Source organism: Zalophus californianus, chromosome 10 (genome assembly GCF_009762305.2).
Source record: "Zalophus californianus isolate mZalCal1 chromosome 10, mZalCal1.pri.v2, whole genome shotgun sequence".
Classification (NCBI taxonomy): Eukaryota; Metazoa; Chordata; class Mammalia; order Carnivora; family Otariidae; genus Zalophus; species Zalophus californianus.
Genome location: NC_045604.1, coordinates 76,099,772 through 76,118,576, shown reverse-complemented (window position 1 = coordinate 76,118,576; position 18,805 = coordinate 76,099,772). Strand labels below are relative to the sequence as shown.

The 18,805-nt window shown below is 44.8% G+C and overlaps 1 long non-coding RNA gene across 1 annotated transcript in view; it reads left to right on the top strand.

Annotated features, from left to right (window-relative positions):
- Positions 1-5,600: 5,600 nt before the first annotated feature.
- Positions 5,601-18,805, top strand: part of LOC113932038 — a 30,400-nt gene continuing 17,195 nt past the window's right edge. Inside the window, exon 1 of the long non-coding RNA XR_003522947.1 lies at positions 5,601-5,653. This is a non-coding gene — a long non-coding RNA (uncharacterized LOC113932038). The remainder of the gene's footprint in view (positions 5,654-18,805) is intronic.

The following is an 18,805-nucleotide window of genomic DNA, read 5'->3' as shown; positions in this document are numbered from 1 at the left end:
TGTCAAACAGAATGTGGCTGGTTGAGTGGAGCAGGGAAGGAAGGGGTCTCATTAAGGACGTCTCTGAAAACTTGATCGGGAGCAGAGGAGGCCAGCTCAGCCCAATCCACCCTGTTCGAGGCTTGTTTTCCACTTGAGAAAAAGCTGGCGAGACTGTAGAATATCTTCACAGCTGTTTATGGCTTCCAGTAACTTCCTCTAACCTTTCCCCATCTGCTTTTGCAGTGGGAAAAATCACTTTCTCCATGTGATGGGTCTTCAATATCCCCTTTCCCACCTCCTCGGTACTGTACTCCAAGATACTACACTAAATTACAGTGATTCATTATTCCTATTAAAACAAACAATATCGCCAAATTACCTAGCAAACTAAACAATTGTGAACAGTAAATTCAAACAGTAAAACATGGGCACATATTGGGTAAATGTTATTTTCCTGAACGAGAAAGGCTCTCGGCAAAGTGTTTAACTTGAATGCAACAAAAGGCAATTTAATTTAGTAATACAGCTGGGTGAAAAATGGAGACCTCGGGTTTAATAAGAAGGGGGAAAAGACACGCATATATCATCCAAAAGGATAATTATGAGAAACTATTTTGTATGATCCAGCTAAATCAAAGCTTCTAATGCTTTCTTACTTCTGTCAAAATAGGGAGATTTAAGGCCTAAAAAATGGGAATTTTGCAGACTTTACTGCCAAGAAAAAATGATTTGTCTCTTGATAAATTACTATTGAGCTTTATACTTGGGAAAAAATACACTTACATTGAAATAAATGCCAAGGTATGGCTAGAGAATTTATATTATTCGTTCATATCTATCACTGGATTGGTGGGGGGACAGCAGTCCCATTTAAAACATCTCCTGGCTTGCTGACAGAGTGCCACGGAGACAAGATGAACACTTCCGACAAATGGGTGGGCAGGTGCAGTGCCCCCCGCCGCCCCCCCCCCCCCCCCAGGAATCTGCACAGGTCTGGCGGTGGGATGCTTTTTTTCTTTTTCTCCCTGGAACACAAACTTCCTAGCCTCTCTGGAGTCTACGTCTTGAGAAGGACCCCCTCCCCCCCAACATGGACATGTGTCTTTTCTGGCTTCTGCACATTTCTGTGGGTTATTGTGCATGCCCGAGAAAAACGTGCCTTCCAACATAGAAGGACAATGGGGGAAAAGGGAAAGAGGGACTTTGGCAATCGCCAGCCTCCCACCTGTCAGGTATGAGGGGTCCAGAAAGGACTGGCAGCATGACTCTTGGCTGTCTCCATCAAAGGCTTGCTGAACAGAGAAATGGTAGTAACAGCATCAGAGAGAGAATGTTGGCCATTGAGGTAGGGATGTGGACTCCAAGCTTCCCTTCTTTTATCGCTTGTGAAACCTTTGGCAAAAGGCAGCACTGGGCCTTCCCTTTCTCCATCTGTAACGTGGCTGGTTCGGACAAGCAACATTTTCCTCTCAAGTATTTTTTGCACAATACTGCCTTTCAGACACACTTTTACATAACATTGGTTTTTTTTGTGTGCGGATAAGACTCCAGGTAGAGGAGTCTTATCCCCAGGCACCACCTGGGGACCCCTAAGTAACTCCCTAAGCTCTAGGGCTTCAAGGAATGCACTTTGAAAAATCACTAAATGGGGCACTTTCTAAGGATTCATCTACTTTGACCATGTCATGGTTCTGGGGTTGATCTGCTTCTGAAACAATTAACTGAGGCTGTGAAAATGCTCAGACAGCTTTGCCTGGTGTTCTTGTCTTCCGTGGTGGTGGTGGTGGTGGTGGTGGTTGGTGTGTGTGTGTGTGTGTGTGTGTGTGTGTGTGTGTGTGTGTGTGTGTGTGTGTGCTTCTTGACGAATGCAGGTTTCCAAGACATAAGAGCTGTGGCTCGCGGTAAGGTACACCCCCTTCCTCAGGCCGAGACAAAAACATACAATAGAACCCTGGGAGCTGTTTCAAAAATCCAAGTAAGAATTATCATCCAAATATTTGTCTTCAGAATTTGGAGCGTGCCACACTCGCTAAAGTCTAAGCGACTAGTGTGTATCCATCCCATATTCCCAGTAAGTTCTAGAGCAGGTTCTTTCCCAGACGAAACAGTGCAAAAACCATAATGCTTCGATCTTCTAATAGCTGGATTCTGACTCATTTGCTACAAAAATAAATAAATGAACAAACTAAATAAATGTTTTGGGCAAGGAAGTTTTTTGATTTTTTTTTTCTGTCTCTCTTGGTGCTTAGAAAAAAAGCACCACTATTTTTGAGCTGAAAATTTTTCCAACATGCCCCGATCAATTTCCATCTGAGTAACACCAATTTAAAGTGTTTCCATCCCAATTCTTTTTTGTAGTTTACAGAGTACTACACATTTCACAAAGCCCTTTTTAGTTTATAAGCATCATTTACAATAGACTTTATAGTTCATAAGGTGCTGCACCTTTTCCAAGGTACTTTACAGTTTACAAAGCCATTTATGGTTTACACATTCCTTTGTATAAGCCACTTTATCATCTCAAAAGTATTTGGCATTTTCTAAAACCCTGTTGCCATTATAAAGCACTTTGCAGCTTACCAAATGCCTTGCAATTTGTAAAATGATTCCAAGCCCATAACCACATTGAGTTTTAGCAGACGCTAGTGACATAATTGCATTTTTCTTTGATGATTATAAGGATCATGCTGGGCGTCAGAGTCATAATTGTGAACTTGCCTTTACTGAACACAGACCAAGTGTCCCATAGATGCTTGTTATTGTCTGATTGATTAAGAATATTATTGCTTGAAAGTGATATAACCGATGAAGTCCTGAAAGTTTGGTCTTGATCAGTGGTTCTCTACGGGGGGATGATCTTACCCGCCAGCGATATTTGGCGATACATGGAGACATATTTGGTTGTCACAGTTGGGGGAAGGGATTCTACTGGCATCTAGTGGATAGAGGCCAGGGATGCTGCTCAACGTTCTACAGTGCACATCACAGCCCCCACAACAAAGTGATAGCCAGTCCTTAATACCAGTAATGCCAAGGTTCAGAGGCCCTAGTCTTGATAAAGGTTTGACTATTTGATAATTTCATACTCCTTATCTCCTGCATTGGGAGGATGCTTTCATTTGCAAGTAACAGGAAACAACCTCAAATTGGCTTAAACATTTTGACCATTTATCATTTCACCTAACTGGAAATCAAGAGCCGGTTCAAGCTACAGGGCTGGGCAATAAAAGTGCTGACCCCTTGCACCCAGGACCCCGATTCTGTCCTTTTCTCTCGTCTGTTCAGCCCCAGATCATCCTAAGGCTGATTCATGGCTGTCAGCGGCAATTGAAGTGTCCGCCCTTGTTCATATTCAAAGGCAAAGAAGCTGACTTTTCTCTCCCAGAATCCCAGAAAGACCCGTTGTGTGTGAATAAACACCTGCATCATACAGTGACTCGCTTAGCTGAAGAATTGCACATGAAGTGCCAAGGACAGAGCCTTATCTACAGCTGATGCTTAATGTTCATCAAACGCCCCCGCCATCCTTTCTTGGGCACTAACTTTTGGCCGATAACTAGGGCTTTTGAAAGAACAAAAACATAATAAAATCACTTGTTGGTCCTCCCGGAAAAGGTTCCTGTGAAATAGCTGAGCAGATTTATACGCAGAAATTCACACTGTTTCCTGGCCTGGGATTCTGGACCGTAAATCCTTCCCCAACACATTACACATGCACACATACACATACTCCACCTCTTGCAAATTAAAAGTCATATATATCTTGCCAAAGCATTTCTGACATGCAGCCTCAGCATTCAGAGCTATAGGTAAGTTTTGTGTCTCCTGCAGTGATGTATTACTGGCTGGGGAGGTTGCAAAGCACAGAATTCAATGACGCGTCAACAGGCTTCCAGGTTCTGGGCAAGGCTCACTCTCCTCCCTTGTCTAGAAAACCTCATCCATAGGAGGTCCCTTATTTGGGGACATGTGACTTGAGAGCAGGTTCTATACTAAGGTGAAAAATGATTTCTATTGTGGATTCCTCGTGATCAGCCAGGTTTTCTGATGTGTTCTCCCATTTGCTTTGGAGACACTGCTGAGCTGCAGGGATCTGCCACCAGCCCGTTCTGTGATGAGGAATGGGACTAGTGGATGTTCATAAGCAGTAGCCTTCAGTGGCTCCCAGTTACAAGTCAGACAGACTCAGACCCCTTAGCCTGACGCTCACAGTGGGGCCCCCAAACACTCCTTTGACTGCTATCTCTCCAATTATTATTTCCCAGCAAGTATCACCTACTCCATTCAGGCTGATCTCTTAGTTCTATAAGTTTTATACATTTCTTGATTAGAGAATCTGGAATATAGCAGGTATGAAAAAGCAACAGACTTGGGTCTTCACTGTGACTCTACCACCTCATGACCATGGACGAGTTGCCTATTTAGTGAGATTCAGTTTCCTTGTCCAGAAAATGATGATAATATCACCTCGTAGAAAAGATGTGAGTGTTAAATAAGATAATTATTCATTGTACTTAGTGTCTCTATATAGACGGTGATTCATGAAGTTATTATTTTTCCTTTACTTTTTTTACCTGCCCACATTGACTTCCCTTATATATGTTTATTTCTGCATTAAAGGAAGGTACACTTCATTTCTCCTGTAAATCCCTCAAAGTCTGCAATGTTTCCAATTCTATAGCCTCCTAGCTCATTGTATTTTTCCTTTGCACTGATCCCAGTTTTCATTTATGCAACTTTGTGGAATTAGCTGCATAGTATTTGTTCCCTTTGGTAGATTGCAGTTTGCTTAACAGCAGAGAACATGTCTGTCTTGCTCATGTGTATTGCACCTCGATATTCCTCATACCTAGAACAGTTTCTGACACATAATTGCTAAATAAATATTAGATGAATAAATGATTGACTGGATAATTGAGATGAATTGAGTACTTCTTAGTACCAGGCACTCTGCTAGGTTCTTTACGCATGTAACCTCACAGCACCTGAATACCCTGGCACTATTATTACATTCCTAGTTCCTGATGAAGAAATGGGGGCATAAGGAGGTAAAGTAGCACAAGGAAATAGCACATCTAGGCAGAAGCAGAGTCAGGATTTGAATTTTTGTTGCCTGACTCCAAGCCCAACTCCTAACCATTATCATGGCACCCTCAGTTCCAAGATGGCGGGCAGCAGAAGTCAATAATGGGTTCAGGGCTTGGGTAATTTGAGGATTGGGTCATCCTGCTTTAAAATCACTGGGAGTTGCCCAAACAGGATTCAGAAAATATGAATCCTTTTCTTTCTTTTCAGCAGCTTTTCCTGTCTTGATGTCCTTTGATCTTCACATAAGACTTTGCTCTGTTGATGAAAAAAATGGGACACAGCAGGAGTAAGCGGTTTGCCCAAGGTCACTCATCTAGTCACTGAAGTGGAAACATAGAGCTGGAGACGCCTGGAAAAATCAGTGGAGTAATCACACCAGGTCACTGAAGTCAGCCAGGCCTCCCCTCCCACCTCCTGTTTTGGAGGGGAGCATGATGTGGGTCTGCCTTAGAGATAGCTGAGGATGAGCCTGCTGCTATGGAAAAGTCCGAGTCGGGCCTGGATTCCGGAGGCAGCCTCATTACGTGGATCTGAGTTTGCGGCAACTATCGGCTGAGTCCCGTTTATCCATCTGAACAACAAGGTACGACTAGGTATTTTCTAAAGACTTCAGTGGGATGTATTCAATCAACAGATACTGATTGAGTGCCTACTAAGACCTTGTCTGCTTTACTCACATCTGTGTTCCTTGTCCTTAGTGCAGTTTCTGATACATAGTAAATGTGAAGTGATTACAGAGACAGTGGAGAGTTGTGAATGATTGTGGTGGGAGAAAACAGTAGGCAGCACCTCGTCAGCCTCTTGAGGTGCCCTTGAACTGGCAGAGAGAAATCATCTGCTAATGATCCTGCACTCTGCCGAATCCTTTCATTGAAGTCAATGCCGAGTGCTTTGGTTGCTCTGAGGAGGTGCGATTAATCCAATTTGGGGGATGGACAGGCATTCAGGGAGGCCTTCTTGTAGGTAGTGACCTCTTCCAACACCTTTAGGATGTCTGGAGGTAAGCGGGGAAAGGAGATGTGTAAGTTGAGGGCAATGCTGAGGGATGGGGAGGAAACTGGAAGGCTTGCTTGCTTGTTCAGACAGAATACAAGTTAAGGGAATGGAATGTACTTCAGTCAGGCCTGGGGCTGAACGTTCTGGTGGGTCAGAGGGGGAGCGGTGAGTCTGGAGAGTCAGGTAAATCTGTTTGTGGAAATGGGAAGGCCGGGTTGGGTGCTGTGGGTGCGGTGTGGAGAAGGGTTTCGGCAGGAGGGCTGGTGTAAGGAGAAGGGGACCGAACGAAAGGAAGACATGGCATGGGCCTTTTGAGCTCCTGTGCTCTATTCAGAGATTGTAAGACCCTGTGGGGAGGAGCTGAGAGCGCTGATTTGAGGGCAGGTGCAGGGCTAAGGCTATGTGTTCCTGCTCCCTCTGTTCCTCCCCATGGCAGGGGCGGAGAGCGCCCACCTGGGAGAGGCAGGCGGACTGCTCAGCCCAAGGCCCTGTTCTCTCCCCACCTCCGGTCCTGGGCTCTGGCTGGTGGCCACCTGCTGCCGGCAAGGGCTCCTCCTGCCTGCTAGCTGCAGATTCCACGGCCCCTCCTGTCCTCACGGTGCGGGGTTGACATGGCCCATCCTATCCCCGCCACTCTGATCAGCATGGCTGATCTCACCATTTCCTTAAGTGGTGTCTTTGCCTTTTAATTTATTTCCTTGACCCCCTCCAGTTCCAAGGCAAACTCTCTGTCAATAGAGATTGTTCTCAGGGATTAGCTTTGACTCTTCTTCATTATCAATTTGGAAGCCAAAGGCCCCAAAGCATTTTCCATACTGAGAAGACAGAGCAGTACACACAGGAAAGAGCCCTGGGGCCCGCAGGACTTGGTGCACCTGTGACCTTGAGCAAGTCAGTCAAGCCTCCTCCGTTCTATGGGGGAGAAAAGGAAATCGTGTTTACTGAGCCCTGGTACTTGGCCAGTACAGTGTTCCTTCCTCTGTGCTCTCACTGTATCTTAAACACATTCTTGTTACAGAGAATGTTCGTTCATTTGTTCGTTCATCCATTCTTCATTCTCTAGACGTGTAAGATCAGTTGTTCTGCAGTCATCTGACTCTTCTATTAGTCTACAAGCACTGGGCGGGGGGGGGCAGGACCGCTTTTTATATTAAATGAATCATTGTATTCCCAACACAAAGGCTATAGCACATAGTAGGGATCTAATGTATGGTGAATAAGTGACTGTGTGCTCTACTTTGGAGGCCAACAGCCTGGCCTCAAACAAGACTGAGACTATTTAGCTCTGGGACCTGGAACAAGTCCTCGAGCCTCTTTGAGCCTTATCTCTGGAAGAATGGGGTGCAGATGGTACCCACTCATATGTACGTGCAGAATAGCTTGATTTCTGACAAGGTGGGTGGAGAGGACAAAGGATATTTTAGCATCACAGCGCATGAGGTCGTGCGAGGAGAGGTGGTCAGTTATGAAGAAGTGAAACTTTGTTTGCTAGCTTTATGTGCACGGTGGACCGTCTGAGAGAGGGGAGCACACTCTTCTCGAAGACTGCTTGTCCTCATTAAGGACCTTTTCCCCAGGGGCAAAGACCCCCGTGGCTTCGGTATGTGGTACATGGATAATAGAAGAAGAGGGAGAGAGAAAGAGGCAAGTGGACCCCTCGGAGGCTGATTCTCTGGGGACTCAGAGGAGTTTAAGAGACAAGTGGAGACGTGGTGTATGTAGCTGCTGGATTTTGTGCATATTTATGACTGGCTGTTGGTTTGCCTGTTTCTTGCTGGGAAGACCATACTCACGTCCTGTTTAAGAAATTGCTAATTGAGGGGCGGTGCATGTAAAATATCTAAGATGGTGGCTGACCACAGAGACTTATTGTCATCTTTTGAGTACTAAGCTACAGTGAGTATTTCAAGGGGCCCCTAATACAAATACCCTCAAAGACACCCTCTCTCTTGGGATATAACTTTAGATACCTAGGCCCTTCTTAGGGAATACGATTAGGATGGTTTGTAGGAAAATAGATAAGTGTAACTTACGTATTTCTAGAAATACACTCTATTAGTCAGGGTTCTCCAGGGAAATAGAACCAATAGGATATATCTAAAAAACCAAATGGTTCACATGATTGTGGAGGCCAGGAAGTCTCATGATCTGCTGTCTGTAAGCTGGAGAATCACGAAAGCTGGTGGTATAATTCACTGAGTCCGAAGGTTCCAAAACCAGGGGCACGGCTGTCCAAGGGCAGGAGAAGACAGCTGATATCTCAGCTCAAGCAGAGAGAGCAAATTGGCCCTTCCTCTATTTCTTCGGTTCAAGTCTTTGGTGGATTGGACTTATGCCCACCTGCATTGGAGAGTGGCATCTTCTTTCCTCGCCGATTCAAACCCCAATCTCTGTGAGGGGAGACACCCTCAAAGACACACCCAGAAACAACGTTGTACCAGCCAGGTGGGCATCCCCGAACGCAGTCAAACTGATGCACAGAGTTAACCGCCACACGCGCAGTCCACAAAGTGGAATCCATCATACAGTTGCGACAGGGGTGAGGGGGTGCAGGAGAGCAATCACAGAGTGAAAAATGAGAAATAGACCTTCCCACTTCACAATGGCCCCTTGGAAGAACACCAAAGTCCCCCGCCTGGAGCATCTTTCATTGTTATCTTAAATGACATACATACAGCTCCGTCAAAGCAGAGAGAAACTTCTCTGTGGCTGACACATTTCACAGGGAGAAATGGATTTTAAAACTGTTTTCAACTAACAAATTGACAGTCTTAGCCTTCCCTCACCCAGGACGCACTCCCTGGAGTGAAGCATGGGGAGGAGGTGGATGAGGGCTGATAAAATCTAATCCACTGCTTACAGGATTTGAGAGAGAGGTTTTCTAATCACCCACTGGAGGCTTCCCCCTCCCGACCCAATTTCCTCCTAAATCACATACTAGAGGTCAGAGAAAGGGGTGATGAGCTGTCCACCACGGAGTGGTTGAAAAGGCCTGATTCCGTTCCATCAGAGCAGTGTCAGGGTTTATAAATTGTCGTGTCTGTCTCTACAAAAAGGGGTAAAGTCTACCATCTCACACACAAAAAATGCATGTTTTCAACTTAGATTTATCATCTTTAATATTCTTGAAGAGTGGGGGAGAGACAGAGGCAGAGAACGGTGGGGGTGGCAGGGGAGGAAGGGGTACAGTGGGTAAGGACAACTGGCAGGTGTAAAATAGGACTGCCATTCCTTCTGTGGGGACCAGGAACAGGGGAGCATGGAGTTATGGAGGGCAGGCTTTGCCATCTGCCTGTGGGGGTTCAAACGTGGGCTTTGCCACGTTGTGAATTTAGGTGCGTTACTTCAACTCTCTGAATAGCCTCATCTTGGAAATGGGGACAATGATAGGATGGACAGATCTCTGAAGCGTTTTCTGAGAATTGTGTGAATTAATGCCATCAGTATTGGGCACAATGCCCAGCACCTACTAGTGTTTATTCAGGATGGGCTCGGTCATAGAAAACCCATGGAGTGAGCTTCAGTCAAGGGAGCTTTGCCATAAAAATTAGGATTAGGGGGCTTCCATGGACGGAAGTCAAGGGGCAGAAAATGTCACCATGTTTTATTGACTCTGGGAAATGAAAAGCTCCCTTGCTTGGGCTCTCTTTCTCTCTCTCTCTTGTTTTCTTTCTTTTTCTTTTCTTTTTTTTTTTTTTTTGAAGATTTTATTTATTTATTTGACAGAGAGAGACAGAGAGGGAACACAAGCAGGGGGAGCGGCAGAGGGAGAAGCAGGCTCCCCACTGAGCAGGGAGCCCAATGAGGGGCTCCATCCCAGGACCCTGGGATCATGACCTGAGCTGAAGGCAGATGCTTAATGACTGAGCCACCCAGGCGCCCCTCTTTTTTTTTTTTTTTTTAAGTATTTTATCTATTTGCCAGAGAGCGAGAGCGAGCGTGTGCACAAACTGGGAGCTGCAGGCAGAGGGAGAAACAGGCTCTCTGTTGAGCATCTCTCTTGTTTTCATATCTATTTCATCTGCTATATTCTCCTTTCCTAGGAGATGAGCTGTTTACTTTTCTGTGCCATTAAATGACCCTTCATGAGGGTCTCAAAATGGCACCCCGCTGCCAACCAACTGGGGCAGTTGTCTTATCCTGAATTTCCAGAAGAAATCATCTGATTGGCTCAGCTGCAACCAGCTGTCCACCCCTGCCCTAATCTCAAATCCCAGACAAAAGTACTGAGGATCAAGGGTTAGGATTAATTGATAATGTTATACTCAGAGCTCTTGCAGTGGCCTTAACAATCCTGATGGACGCGGAACCACACAGTGCTTAAGACCACAGGCTGCGGACTCAGACTCTCTGGGTCCAAGTCCTGGCTCTATCACTCCCTAAGTGCATGTCCTTGGGAATGTACATCTCCCTGTGCCTCAGTATCCTCATGTATAAAAGGTACAGGCTAGCCATTCCTACCCCAGTGGGTTATTTTTCTGGTTAAGTGGGATATAGGTGGCATGCAGCCAACACTCAATAGTAAACGCCTTATCGTTATTTTTATTGTTCTCATAACTGTGAAAACAATGTAGCTGGGAAAGACAACTTTGTAAAAAGAGCGACGCTCTATCAGCTTCAGAAGCCATCTTGTCCATCCTCCTGGGCAGGGTTTGGATTTATGGGCGCACTCAATCTGAGTTTCCCGTTGATGTACACCCAGAGTGCATTTCCCCTCTGGGGGGCACGTGCAGGGCTGGGAAACATCCTCAATCTGTCCTAACCACATGCAGCCTGATGCCACCCCTCCCTGCTGGCCCCCCTTCTTTCCCCTGCTGTGGTGTGTATGTCCGTGGTGGGTGGTGATGGAAAATCAGGAGAGACAGAGCCCATTAGACAGAACTGCAGGCGGATAAGGTTTGCCAATTATGTTTTGTTTCTTTCTGCCTTCCCCATGACTTTTAGGATATACAGATTCTTTCTGGCACTCCCCCTGGTTCTGTGCCTATAAAATAAGTTTAATAGCTGAATTTTCTTTAAGATAATCAGAGGCGGTATAATTTATGCATATGAATGGTATTGTAGCCAGATGTAATTTTGCTCGAAGTTGGGGCATTACAGTTAGAAATCGCTCTGCTGGCTGTGTTTTGTAGAATTTGCAATTTATTTAACAGTTGACTGAGCAGTGACCCCAGATAAAATAACCATAATCAAAGAGTAGTTTTTTTAAAAAGAGATATAAAAACAAAGGTGGGAGTGGGCTTTGGAGAAAGCCTCCAGCGTCGATGAGCGAGAAGAGCAGGTGGTGAGGATCCCAAGGCAGGTGAACACTGTCGAGTTGGTGCAAATGGCAGAGGGTTCTTTGAGGGAGGGAGAGAAGGAGGGAGCCAGAATCTTTGCTTTGGAAATTCCTCCCCCACCCAGGGCTTTCTGTTTGGAGCTTCATCTCCCTTTGATAAAAAAGAAACATTACTTTTTTTGCATGGCTTCTGGAAGCTGTGATGTTTCTCATTCCTGGTATCTTGGGACTGTACAGGAGAAGTCTAGAGGAAGCTTAAAGGGGCCAGGGCCTAGCAGGATGAGTCTGTGGCTTCTGTAAGAAGCAACCTCAACCTTTCTAAAAGCGGACACTCTTATAGTTGGCTTCCTTCCATAGGGGGAGGAAAAGACCCCCTTCTCCACACACCAAGCCTGCCTCTGCCTCTATCCCCAAAGCATTTTTTAAAATGGAAGAATGCTTGGGTGTAGTGCAGGACAGATGATGGACCTCTTTGCACCAGAGGATGATGTTAATGTCCTTGTGCCCAGGCTGCATCCTGCCAGGATCTGGACCGTTGGCACGGATTGTCCATTTTTCACGTTTCCTTCTTCCCCAGGCCAAAGGGACAGGGAGAGTTGAGGACCTGCTCATAGGAGCCACGCCTAATGCTTCAATCCATTCGCCATTAAGATCGGAGTACCTATGCATCTGTTGTTGAAATGTTGCTAAAACTGGGTCTCCTTCTCTGTTCCTCATGTGTCTTGCTCCCTCAGGAGCCTTGTGGAATCACAAAGATCTTGGTCTTTTATTTGCACACAAAATGTCTAATGTTTTCACATAAATAATTTCAACTCATTGCTCAAAACCTGGCTCACCAACACCTTGCACTAGGAAAGCATTGCTTTTTCCTGAAGGGTGGGTGTAATCCCCCTCCCCTGTGGTTCCATTACCCTTCATTATCACTTCTTTGGTGATAGGCATGTTCATATTAATTGCAGCTTTGCATTAGTCTCTGTGTATCCTCCAAACCCAGATGTTGCCTGGCACATAGTTCAATATGTATTTGTTCAATGAAAGTATAAATAAATGTTCTCTAAAAATTGTGATTGAGCCCGATGTGCAGGGGGAGGCCAGAGAGGGGAGGGCATTGGGGAAGAAAAGAGAGAAAGTCTCACTCCAGGAATCAAAATACTTCAAGGTTGAAGAGGATCAAAAATAAATATGCTAGCTAGGATAAATTGTATATATATTATATACATGGTATATATTACCTGTCACTCTGCTAAGAACCTTATGTGTATCATCTGAGTCCACATAGTGACACCACGCTATGGCAACTATTATTTCCTTACATAACTGTTGATGAAGCGGGCTTCGAAACATTACACAGTGAGTAGGTAGCAGGCCCATGCTCGAAACCTCTAGGTTCTGGAGTTTGTACTGTTTTTTTTCTTCTTTTGGCTTTTTAAATACTTTTTTATTTTATTTTTTTTTTTTTTAAAGTTTAAACTATTTATTTATTTTTTTAAGTTTTTTTTTATGTTTAAATAATCTCTACACCCAACACGGGGCTCAAATTCACAGCCCCAAGATCAAGAGCCCCAGGCTCCACTGATCAAGCCGGCCAGGCACCCCAAAAGTTTAAACTATTTTAAAAATAAAAGTAATGACTTCTCAAAGAAGCTGTGCTTTCGGGGGGGGGGGAACCAAAAAAAATCTGGAATATTCTATGTATGTACAAGAGTACAGAGAATAAAACAGTAAACACTATACCCGCCACACAAATTTTGATAGCTGTTAACGTGTTTTTTCTAAAGTTAGCTTTTACATCCCCTTTCAATTCCCTCTTCTGTCATAGTCGGGATCCTGAACTTATCTACTGTTTCTCTCACGTTTTTTTGTTTTTATATTGTCATGACTTGACTACGTACCCATTAACGATAAATGACATTTTTGAGTTTTTAGATATTTATGTAAATGGGATCCTATTGTATTCATGCCTTTACAGCTTATCCACATTATTTCTCTTAATTAAGTACATTTTTTTAAAAGTTTGGACTAATTTTAGATTTACAGAAAAGTTGAGAAGATAGGACACAGAGTTCCCATATACCCCTTACTCGTGTTTCCCATTATCAACATCTTATAACGCTCTGGCGCCTGGCCAAAAGTAAAGACATCACACCGGCACATTATTGTTAATTAAACTCCAGACTTTATTTGGATATCCCTACTTTTTCTATCAATGTTCTCCTTCTGTCCCAGGATCCAGTCCAGGACATCACATTGCATTTAATTGTCACATCTCAACGTCCTCCTGGTTAGGACAGTTTCTCCTTCCTTGTTTTTCATGACCCTGACAGTCTTTTTTTTTTTTTTTTTTTTTAAGATTTTTATTTATTTGAGAGATAGAGGGAGAGAGAGTGTGGGGGGGGGAAGGGCAGAGGGAGAGGGAGAGGGATAGAGAATCTCAAGCAGATTCCCTGCTGAATGCAGAGCCTGACATGGGGTTTGATCTCACGACCCCAAGATCATGACCTGAGCTGGAATCAAGAGTCAGACGCTCGACCAACTGAGCCACCCAGGGACCCCCATTCATGATCCTGACAGTCTTGAGGGGTACTATGCAGGTATCCTGTAGAATGCCCCCCAGTCTGGGTTTGTCTGATGTGCTCTCATTACTCTGGGGCTGTGGGCTTTGGGGGAGACCACAGAGGTGAAGTTCCCTTCTCATCCCCTCATGTCAGGGCGTTTGATCCCCATGACCTCTCTGGTGATGTTGACCTGATTGACTTGGGGGGCATCTGCCGGATTTCTCCATGGCACAATTACCACGTTCCCCTTTCCATGCTCTGCTGCTTGGAGGCAAGTCAGTAGGTCCAGCCCACACTCAGGGGGTGAGGGTTTTAAATTCCATCTCCTCAAGAGGTGGGGGTTGATATTCAATAGAATTCGTCTATCAGGCAAATTTGTTTCTTCTCTCCCATTCATTCATTCAACCATTTATTTAGATCTGTACAGAGTCATGGATATTTCTTTTATGCTTTGCGTTACAATCCACTACCACAGGATCTATTTTGTTGCCTAAACTGTTCCAGCTTCACCCACTGGGAGCTCTTTGAAGCTGAGTCCTTTGTCTTATTGCCACTGCCCCCTCCTTGCATTTTTTTGAGCACTTCCTTACTTTCTGGAACTACAAGATGCTCCATCTCATCTTTTATGTTCCTTCTTGGCCATTTCTCCATGGATCATTTTTTACCCCAGATTTTCTTTATCGTGGTAAAGTACACGTAACCTACCATTTTTCATCGTAACCCTTTTAAGTTACATTGCAATGTTGCGCAACCATCACCATGGGAAGTTTGGCGCATTCCTTTGGACAGCCGTAGGCTACGCCATTGTTGGAATGTAGCACTCGCATTCATTCTCCTCATGGTGGAGACAACGAGGCAATGCTAACATCAAACATCTTTTACCTGATTCTACACATGCATGATCAGGAGCTTCTAGTTCTAGAAGCACTAGATGCTGGGATGTGGGAAATGAACATCTTCAAATATTCTAGGCATTGCTAAATTTGTCTCCAAAGTGACGTGCCATTTCTATTCCCACCAGCTGCCAAGCCTGTGTTTCTGCATACCCCTGCTGACCCTTGCTGTTACTTTGCCTCTCGGAGGGGTGGGTATCTTGTTTCTATCTGCATTTTTCTGCTTATGTAGCAGGATGAGCTCCTTTCCACCAATTTACTGGCCACTCAGGATTCCTCCTCTGTAAATTGCTTCTACTCATGTTGGGTTGTTCATCTTTTCTTATTGATCTGTAGGACTTCTTTATATTCTGGGGGAAAATCCACTCTTGGTTTTATGTGTTGCAAATCTCTTCTCCCAGCTGTGGCTTGTCTTTCAACTTTTCTTTTGGTATTTTATTTTGTTGTTATACAAACCATTTTAAAGATTTTCTTTTTGCCTATTGGCCTTTAATCCATTCAGAATAGAACATGATGGGAATTGGGGATCTAATTTTATTTGTCTTCCATGCTGTTTTTACCTATATGTTGTTGATTCTAAGATGCGCTTTCTACCCTTATATTTTGCCACCTCTGAAACTGTGATGCATGTTACTATCCATGGAACATCATACCACTTTTTCCTCTCTTAATGATATGGAAAATAGTATGTGTCTTACATTCATTGGCATCTTAGATTCATTGAGAGGTATACGTAATCAAGGTTTATCCCAATTCTTGATACCTGGTAGGATGGAACTTCTCTTCCCCTTATCCTGGCAATTACCAATCTCTTAATGTTTCATGTGAGTGTTAGAATCACTTTGTCCAATCCTGAGAATGACTCATAGTTTTGTTACTCTTTTTTAATTCGAATTGCATTGGCCCTAGAGAGTAATTCTGTTGGGGAGAAATCGTTATGGTTAAGATATTTTGTCAGGCTGGGATGCTTGGGTGGCTCCATCAGTTAAGCATCTGCCTTCAGCTCGGGTCATGATCCCGTGGTCCTGGGATTGAGTCCCACATCGGGCTCCCTGCTCAGCGGGGAGCCTGCTTCTCCCCTTCCTCTGTCTGCCGCTCCCCCTGCTTGTGCACTCTCTCTCTGACAAATAAATAAATAAAATCTTTTTTTTTTAAAGATATTTTGTCAGGCCTAAGCTGGTAAAAGGGTTGAGGTCCCCAGGTTAAGCAGTTGGATCAAGTGACAAGGGGAGCAGTTCCAGACCCAGGATTCTGTTCAGTTTTCTTTATCCTCCAAAGTCTCAACTCTTTCTTTGATGGCATATCCCCATTGCGTGAAATAAGCTGCCTCCTGGAACAATGAGACCCCGTGGCTGGCGGTGTCCACACCGTGGCTAAGTGGCCACCTGATAGACAGGCTTCTTCCTTCGGGGTAGAAAGGAACTCTTAGGCTCTTCTGAGCGTAAAACTCCACGGGCATCAGGGAGCACAGTGTGGTTTGGAAAGCTGGAGCAGGGGTAGGAGCGAGATGCTCCTGCTCTATAACTTTGCCTGGGGCCAGTCCTGAGCTAGGACGAGAAGACTGAAATCTGCCCACGTCTTCGCTCAACTTCTTGCGGCTCCTGGGGAGGCCAATGGATGTCCTCATTCCTCTTCAGCATGGATCTCCTCTTCTCTCCCCAAGTACTGGGAAAGTTTAAAGCAGGAGTGGGCGGATAATAGCCTGCAGGCCAAATCCATAGGCTGTGTGTTTCTGTAAATAAAATTTTATTGGAATACAGCCACCCCAATGGTTGACATATTGTCTATGACTGCTTTCGGGCTACAACTCCAGAGCTGAGTGGTTGTGAGAGAGACCACACAAACTGCAAAGTCTAAAGCACTTATTCTATCTTTATGGGAAAAAAAAAATATGGCCAAACCTTTGTTTAAGAGAAGAGACCATTAACACAAAGCCCACTTGTTCCCTGGATTCCAAAACTTTGGGTTGCCTTTATGCTTCGTTCTCCTGTTTATGGTATAGATTTTCCTTTTTGACGGGAAGAGGTTAGATGGCCCACTTACTTACGGCTCTGAACAGAAATTGGGAAGTATGGCGGATGGGCTAACCCCACAAGGGGAAACGGACCCCAGCAGCATGGCTTCATTCTGTTCAGGTTTGAGGCTGTCCTTGGGAAATTATCTTTGGAAGGGGCATCCGGTGTGAAGGCTGAAGACAGAGCAGGGAGAGAGAATTTCAGGGAAACTCTCTAGCAGAGCTAATTTTCTTGTCCTCAAGCTCAGTGTGGAGAGGACAGCAGTGGTGCGTTATTACAGTCCTTTAGTAGAAACTCCTGTAGGTCAGCTAAGCGACTGGGGGGCAATGTGGAACTTCCGATTGTTTGTGACCAAGTCATTGGGTTTTGACAAGAACTCTCTCGGATCTGCTGCTTTCCCTACCCCAGTCTTCTTGTTTCCATCTCTTCATCATCCAACCTCTCTCCTAATTTGAAGAGTCTGGGGGCCAAGGCTCTGGACTATGAACGGTTCCCTGCACTGTGAGCACCAAGAGTTACTATGGATATTTCCCCCAAAGTGTTGCACGTGGACCACTAACAGAACTGTCTGTTTTAGATGGCTCACTAAGAGACTGAAAAAGTAATAATCTCATTGAGATGTTATAGAGATAACATTTTAAAATAGAAATCTGAAAAATAACTCTGGCATAGTGAACTGAGATTTCTTGAGTGATACTGATTGGATAAAGTCAACAACCTGATAGAAATATTAACAGCTGTGGGGGACTGAATAATGACCCCCCCTTCAAATATGTCCACATCCTCATGCCTGGAACCCATGGACATGCTGTTATGTGGCAAAAAGGACTGTGCAGTTGAGATTAAGTTAAGGATCTCGAGATGGGGAGATTATCCTGGGTTATCTGGGTAGGTCTCAGTGTTAATTACAGAGGTCTGAGTATGAGGGAGGGAGGAGGGCCAGAGTTTGAGGAAAGGAAATGTATAATGGAACCAGAGAGGACAGAGAGATGGAAAAAGATCTGAAGATACTACACTACTGATGTTGAAGATGAGAGGGGTTGTGAGCCAAGGAATTCAAGCAGCCTCTGGAAGCTGGAGAAGACAAAGCAATGGATTCCCCCCACTGAGCTACCAACCACTTGACTTTAGCTGAGTGGACCTCATTGCAGAACTCTGACCTCTGGAACTTCCAGATGATAAATCCGTGCTGCTTGGAGCCGCTCGACGTGTGGTGATCCACCCCAGCAGCTATACGAAACGAATATAGTGGGTAACGAATAACCAGCACTTGCTACATTCCCAGCACTGTATTACCAGGGACATGTGATTCACCTTCACAAGCACCTGGCCAACAAGGAGTTACTATTTGCCTTTTATGGATGAGGATTTTGAGACTCTGAAAGGGAATAGGCAATCTCAGTCCTGAGTGGTTTGCCCAGGGCTGGACATTTTCCAATGGGACATGACCAGGTATCTCCACTGCCTTTGACTCATGGCGAGGTGAGAAGGTTGAGGGACTGGAGGATGGATAATTGGGTATTGTCCTCATTTGGGTGAGCTTCTGTCCCTCTTGGCCTTGGCTGAAGTCTTCTTACCCACCTGGAAAGAAGGCGTGGGTGAAGTGACATTTATTCTTCCCTGAGTCCTTGTGAGACTCCTGCAGGACATTTCCTGTTCACCCAGAGTCATGGCCACCAATGGGGGACTCCATCGCCACCTCAATCCGCCTCCCCCCTTAGTTTTTGAACATCGAACATAGGCTTTTATGTGGGAGGAAAACGGCTTTAAAATTTCAGCTACAAAGTGTTCAATTTAGAGGCAAAGAGTGAAGAGAAACCTGCAGAAATAAACCCGTGATTGAGGAAGCTGGGTATCTCACAGAAATATATTTATCTTGTTAGTGTTACTGGAGAATATTTGCATAGCAGGAAAAAGAGCTTTTAACTCGCTTCCTTATCTCACCTTCTTACTGTAGAGAATATTTTCCCCCTGAAGGTGTATCTCGCTATTGAATCT